The sequence below is a fragment of the Castor canadensis genome, chromosome 3, assembly GCF_047511655.1.
Source record: "Castor canadensis chromosome 3, mCasCan1.hap1v2, whole genome shotgun sequence".
NCBI lineage: Eukaryota > Metazoa > Chordata > Mammalia > Rodentia > Castoridae > Castor > Castor canadensis.
Window position 1 is genome coordinate 177,755,101 of NC_133388.1, and position 8,199 is coordinate 177,763,299.

Here is an 8,199-nt window from a genome sequence, read left to right on the forward strand (position 1 = left end):
ACTTACAGAGAATGTCTAATTAAGCTTCTGAAGTTTTATTCTAATTCAGATATGGAGGATCAGCTGCAAAGGAATCAGTTGGCTCACATATAGATACACTATTCAGAACAAGAGCCAGGATTTAAAATCTGTTGCCTCATTCCAAATCCATTTTCCTTTTACCTTCTTATTTTTTCTTTATTCTCAGACCAAACTGTATTATGACGTTCCCTATTTTTTAAAATGTGGCTTGGTCAGCAGTTTATTTATAGTATAAATATTATAGTATGAGCTATACTCAAAGTGCAGTGTTCTGGTTTTAAGTTTGTTTCATACCCAGTCCCAACATCAGAGTTCAGGTTTTATAGAAATTTATTCTGGAGTTCAAGGCAAATTTGGCTTCTCTTGCCATCTCCTCTTAGCAAGCAAATACTGCTTTCTTTCCTTATGGCAAAGTATATCTTGTTACCATCCAAGGTGACATATTCTGTTGGGTGGAGGGGAAAATTTGATCCAAACTCCACAAAGAACAGATTGAATTTTCCATATGAAACCATTACTTCTGTATTCCCAGCTAGTGAATTTCTATTTCTCAGAATTGTGACTTTTTTTCTCCTGATTGTTACTCTCATCCCATTTCAGGCTTAAATCCAAAGGTAAAACCTGAATTTATCATTGGTAAGAGATTCAATACCTGGAATAGTTGGGGTTATGGGATGAGGCACACTTTGTGCTCTGTCTAAGCAATAGATAGTAGTAGAGATCTCAATAAAAGGGTGGAGGATATCACAGGAAGTTGGCTGCTAATGCTGTTAGGATTTAATAAAATGATGATGATAAAATAAATGAGTAGTGGCGGTCAAGAAGAATAAGATAATTGGAGCATTGGGATTTAATGAAATGATGCCTACAATGGTCTCAAGTATAGGGTTGTGCCTCTTGCAAGTTCTCAATAAATGGAATTTAGTCTGAGTACCAAGGTCAGTGTAAGAGCAATAGCAAATCAGGGTTTTGGCTTTTTAAAACTTTCCTTTTTGGAAACTTAAATAGGCCGAGAGCCTAGAAAGAGGAAAGTGTTTAATAAGTGATAGTGATTATTACCCTTGCCATTAGCCTCAAGGAAGACAGTTAAACTGACTATGATGTGTAATGATAGACACATGAGCCCAAATAGGGAAGACGAGTTGTTCCCATCTTCATTAACAGAAGCCCAAACTAAACAGGAGTCTTAGTGTGAATAAGGGCTCTGATTCTTCCACTAGCTGTGAAGTTTAATTTCTCATATCTTTATTTAGATCCTTAAAGATAAAGGAGGACAATTTTTTTTCTTAAATTTCCAATAAGAATTCAGATACTTCATCCTTTGATCCATGTGATCAGAGTCAGCTTTGACAATGCTGGGAATGTGCATTTTAAGTAAACATCCAAGTGACTGTTGTGATCAGGTAAGATTATTATCATCAGATAAAAACACAGGGCTGTAACAATCTAGAAAGCCCACTCTATCACCTACTCTAAAGTTCCAACAGAGTATGAATTTTTGCTAGGGAGGAAACCATTTTAGCCCAGTCCTAGTTTCACAATGAGAACTGTGAAGTTCTGGAATTGGTTTCTGCTGTTTCTATGTGTGAGTGTGTATATATGTGTGTGGGAAGATCATTATAGTAATAAGATATTTAATAAATGATTAAATCCCAAGTCACCACTCTCCAGGATGGTTTAGATATAGATGGACAGAGTAGGTTCTAAGTTATCTCTTGGAACCTATGATTCAGGGCTGGGGGTATGGCTCAAGTGGTAGAACACTAGCAAGCACAAGACTCCAAGTTTAAATCCTAGTACCACCAAAAGAAAGAAAGAATGGAAGAAAGGAAGGAAGGAAGAATGAGTGAAAGAAAGGAAGGAAGGAAGGAAGAAAGAGAGAAACTTGATCCCATGAGAATGATGCAGGTTTTTATACATCATCTGCCCTGTTTACTTCCACTTGTCTAAAGTCAGTGAGTCATTCAAAACCAAAATTGCAATACAAATGTCAAATTGGGAGATGTCTTTGTTTTAGTTAGAAGAATTTTTGTGGAAATATGACTTAAATTTTGTGTCCGAAAAAATGAGGTGGATTTCCCTGGGAAAAGTCTCAGGAAACCCAAGGAAATGGAAGATTTATTTTGTATTAAATACTTGGAAAAAGAAGTCTCAACCCATTAGTCATAACCAAATGCCCAGTGATTATGTTCCTTCTTCTAAGACTCTTCCAGAAAGATCAGTTGTTCTTTAACCTGAGCTCCCTCCCCTTTCCCCACTGGGTTCCCACTTCCAGTCTGACTTGTTTATTTAATCTTATTTGGTTTAATTGTCTCTAGCTTATTTCTGCTCCAATCCATTCAGCACTCTTGCGCCAGAATAATCTTTCCAAGACTCTGCTTTGTAAATAATAAATATCATTCCTAAGATCTCGCTGACTCCCATTACCTCTATAAGTAAATATAAAATTAAAGATTCTCAGGTAGTCAGCACCTCACAAATCAGGACACTCAGTTCCTCAGACCCAAACCTTTCTGTCTGGCATTCAAGGCCCTCTTGTTTATTTCACATATTAGTCATGACTCTTGTTTAGGAATGACAGAAACTGGCTTGGGTGAGAAGGGAAATTCCATGATTCAGAAAATTAACTACCAGGAAGAAAAACTGTGACCATAAACAAGTGCTTGAACAACATCAGGGTTCCGTGCCAGTTACTTCTCCCTAGATCATCTGCTAGAGCCCTTTCTCTGTGGCATCTGGAAGCCTTAGATTTCCGTTTTTACCAATGTTTTTGTGTATAAAATAATTGTCTTTAATTAATTCCAAGTGTTCAGATCCTAAGAAAAGTCTTTGACTGTCTTAGATTAGGGCTGGAAAATGTTTGGGGTTTATCTGGTGCAGGTGAAACCATATAGTTGAGTTGACATCAGACTTGGGGAGAACAGTTCCCAAAATGAAAGAGATATTTAGCAGACAAAACTAAGCATCTCTAGGCAGAAAAAGCAATTAGTTTTATCTATTACAATGTATAGTGTCTTAGTAATCAACTTCTATAAGTTTATTTTATGTTACTCATTAATTTTTTAGACAACCTACATAGGTCTAACAAATGTTTCCTCAACATGTTATGTACATTTTCACCTTTAGGACTTTTCCAGTACTATAATAATTATTTAAAAAAAGACTTCATAAAATGTCTTTGTTGACATATTGACCATAAGGACTTTCAAAATTTTTTCTTGATCATAACATTTTAATCTGTAAAAATTAACTTCAGAAATAATTCACAACTTGGATATGTTTCTAGATGAACCAGAGATTATAGTGAATCTAGACTCATGAGGATAATTTTCACTTCAATCCACTATTGTACATCAAGTGTTTAAACAACAATACTGATACATTTTGACTTCTACCATAGTACACACAGATCTGGAGTGTGTAGAGAGCTAGAATTAGTAATGTTCCAAATTTAGGACTAAAATGACAATAACAACAACAAAACCCTAAGTTCAAATTCATGACCTTTCAAAAACCGCATTGGAAACCTGAGATCACAAAGCAAGTAACTGGCCCAAAATCTAAGAAGAGACAGTGACTCCAGGGAGAGAGGATACAATTACATGCTTGCCTGGGACATATGCAACTAGGTATCCATAAGAGCAATTCAGCTAGCTGAAAAATTGATGAAGGCTGAGTACAGGATAGTGGCACTGTAGGAACCTCTGGAAGCTACAATTATTGGGGCAGTCTGCTTACTCTTGTCTCCCCCCTTCTTTCTTCTGAACTCCACGAAGTACTCAAAGACTAGTACTCAGAGAACTGTAAAACACTGGAGAGAGGAGAAGCAGTAACTGTGGGGAGGACAACAAGCCCACTCAGAGAAAGAGAAGTTGGTAATCCATTAGAGAAAGGGCAAACCTGTTGGCTTTAGGATATTAGTGACCACTCATTGCCACCAAGGGAAGGGAATCGGAGGAAGAGAAAAAGAGATGCAAGATTTGGTGCTAAGTCCATTGTAAAACTTGAAAAGGTCACACGCATACCTAAGACAGGACCTTAATCAGAACATCAGAGATTATCTGGATGTTCTGCCCCACAATGTGAGACTAAGAAGCTTCAAATAACAACTAGCAGCAAAATAATACAGAGAAAGGGATAGGCAAAGAATAAGAATGTGAAGAAAACCTCTTTGAGGCAGAACTCAAAGGAAAGACTTAAAATTCAAACAGACATTACTCTGAAACACCCCACTACCCCAAAACAATGTGATGTACTGAGCATAACCCTAGCAACAGCAAGTCATAAAATAACAGAATACTCTACTTCCTAATTGGATTAATAAAAGCCCTTCATTAAAGTTCTAGCAGAAGTAAAGAAAGGAATGCCCATTGTCAGGTTTAAGAACCATCTACATTCATTTTTACTGAACTTCATAACCTGGATGGCTTTTAACCAAAACATACTATGAAACCTACTAAAATACAAGAAAACAATTACCAAGCAACAGAATAGTCATCAGGAATAATTTCAAGACTTACTATGATGTGGCACTAATTTACACAGCATGGCACTGGTGAAAGTCTAGACTCAACTAATGGAATAGACTAGAAAGCCCATAAACATAAGCACACAACTGACTTTTGATAAAGACACAAATGTAATTCAATGGAGAAATGCTAGTTTTTTCACAAATCATACTGGAACAAATGAATGTCCATATGAGAAAAGAAAAAAAGCCTTCAATGCGCATTGTACAAAAATTAAAGTAGATGGTAAACCTAAATTTGAAATATGAAACTGTGAAAGAAAAACTGAAGAAAATCTGTGTGAATTTGGATTTGGTGATGAGTATGTAGACATTATGCCAGAAGCACAATTCATTAAAAATATGTAGTTATGTAAAAACTGTATTCACATCTAAAACTTTTGCTTTGTGAAATAAAAAGTAAGAATATAAAAAGGTAAGCACAGATTGAACAACTATTTTTGTAATAGCATGTACCTAGAACATGTGACATGTTCTTAAACTCAACAATTAGAAAACAAACAATATAATTTAAAAAATGGGCAAAAGATCTGGAAAGAATCTGCACTACAAAGGATAAACAGATGTTAAAAAATCATATGAAAAGATCCTTACATCATTAAAACTAGGTACTCAGTTATGCTCTCCCCAATCCCTATGTTAACTTCCGATGTATTTGAAGATGAGGCCTTCAAGGAGCTATTAGGCTAAGAGAAGTCAAAAGGGCGGGGGACAGGAGGGAGGGTGGGCTAATCCTATAGGACTTTTTTCTCTCTCTCTGCATTCACACAGAGAAAAGACCCCTTGGAGGACAATAAGAAGACAGCCATCTGTGAGCCAGCAAGGGAGGCCTCATCAGATACCAATACTGACAGCACTTCGATCTTGGATTTCTAACCACTCCAGTCTGGAATTTTATTGCTGCAGCCCTAACAGACTAACGCAATTAGTCATTAGTCAAATGCAAATTAAAAGCACAGTGAGATGTCACTGCACAATGCAGGTATCTCTAAAATAAAATAATAAAATAAAACTGGCAATCTGAGGTAACAGTGAACATGTAAAATGATAAGTACTTCGGTTCATTGTTATAGGGTGTGCAAAATGGTACAGTCAAATTCGAAAAGAATTTGGCAGTTTCTTAAAAAGCTGAACATATACTAACAGAATAACCAAAAATTCCACACATTGGCATTTACCTAAGCAGACTGAAAAATTCTGTATAAGCAAAAATCTCTATAAAAATATTTATAGCAGTTTTATTCATAATCACTCAAAATAGAAAACAATTATAGTATACTCCAACAGGTGAGAAGATAGAACTGTGGTGTTTCCTTTTGACGAAACATTCCTGGAAAATATAAAGGTGAAAGCTATTGGTTTATTCAACAATATGGACAGAATCTTAAATGTGTTTTGCTGAATGAAAAAAATCACAAAAAGATGAAAGATTATGTGATTTGGTTCATATGATATTTTGAAGAAGGCAAAATGACAGGGATGGAAATCAGTTCATTGTTTGACAGAAGCTGGTAGACAGGAAAGGAATGACAATAATGAAATGCATTACAAGCTATTGAATAATAGGGGAGCAGGGTGATAGAGAAAGAGTAAATAATAGAGGTGCCTAACCTGAATAAAGTACAATATATTCATGTGTGAAATACCAAGGCAAAGACTCTTGAACAATCAATCTATAGACACTTAAAAAATGAAGGACAGGAAGACAAAACATGCCCTGTCCTGAGGAGGTAGCAGGGGATGGGGGAAGGGTAAGGGAAATGGTGAAGGAGGGCAAATATACTTTGTATATGTGTATGAAAACTGAACAGTGAAATCTGTTGAAATTGTTCTAAGAAGGGGGAAGAGGTGAATGATGGAGGGGAGGGTGAATCTATTAAGATACATTGTAAGCACATATGTAAATATGACAATGGAATTCTCCTGTATAATTAATATATGCTAATAAAAAAGAACCATATGCACACACTGTTAGAGGGATGGAACAGTTGTGTGTGGTAATAGATTGGTGGAAATGTGAGTTTATGCTCTTGTCAATCCTTCGGTTTGCAACTCAGAGTGAAATTATACCCAAATTTAAAAAATTCATCCAGGGTATAGAGTGATACCAGGATAGAATTTAGACTGTAATAGGAAAGGGTAACTTTATTTCAATAATATGATGTAACTTCCTGAAGGGGGTGAGAAAAAATGACTTTGGAAACCAGCATTTTGAATGGACATGATAAAGCCAATAAAAAAGGGCATACAAAATAACACTGTATTCCAGTTGGCTAAAGTTTTTTTCTCACAAAGGTACGCATTTGCAAGTCTGAAATACTTTACATGTGTCTATGATTAGTCAACTATATAAATTATAGATAATGTAAACTATGTTTCTTATCTTCAGAGAAAAGTTACAAATAATCAGGGGGAAAGAGGATGAAGACTAGAATGAACTCAGTGGGGTATGTATGTTAAAGAACATGTATTTACATATACAGTGTGTATATATACACATATATTTATATACATCAGTGTTCATGTATGCCTACGCGGATTAGTATTCATGCATATGTTTACTGGCTCTGTCCATTGAGAAGGCCTAGAAGCAGTGATATCTTACTAGCAATGTACAAACTAGTACCCAGATCTTGGTTTTGAAATACAATTTTAATAAAAGGAAAAATATCTGACCCTAGGAATGGGGAAGAGGAAAATATTTCAAAACTAGACATTAAAAAGAGAGAAAAAAAAATGACTGCCGTGACTTTTACATATTTTATATCCATGGGAAGAGACGCTTGAGATAAACCAACCCAAAAGAGCAGCAGGGATGGTCAATCATACAAGAACCTGAATAGTTTAGTCCTGAGACCACTAACTTTCCAACTTTTCTTAAGCTTAGCTGACAGGTGTAGCCATTTCATTTTTGACAAGAAGAACTTTGGTGGATGAACCAGAGCTTTCAAAGGGAACATGCATATATTAGTCAACCCCTGTCCTCCTGCCTAAACCTTCAGTGCCACATCAAGTATGACAACATTGGATACCATTTGCCAAGTGTGAGCCTCTTGACTTTGCCCTTGCTTTTTAATTTGCCAGACTTATTGAGTCTAGATGATATTTACCTGGATTTGTTTGCCATTTTTGAAAGTGGCTCTAATGTTGATTTCACAAAAATGGTGTTGGTTTGCTTGTGTCCATGTTACTTTGTAGCATTACTTACTTTGTAAGTCATGGTAAAATGAGGGAAGAACATTACACACAAGGAAGAACAGGATGTAATAGAATCTTTTCACAAAGTAAGTCCCTTCTTGGGAATTGACACCTGTTAACAAGGATAGCCTCTCACTTGTCATTCTTTATATCAATCCCAACCTAAGAAAATCAGAGTCTTTTTCCTAGGAATTTAAAACTGTAACTTAAAGACACAGAAATCTAAGTTTAGGAGAAAGGGTAGGAACCCAAAAGGACTTAGGGTTGTCTTGCTTCTATCCTTTCTGAAGTTAGAAGCACCTGGATTAGTTTCTGTGGCTACTGTAGCAAATGACCCAAACTGGAAGATTAAATACAACAAAAGCTTGTTCCCTCATAGTTTTAGAGGGAGGGTAGATATCCAAAATCAAGATATTAGCATGGCGATACTCACTACAGAAACTCTGGCGTGA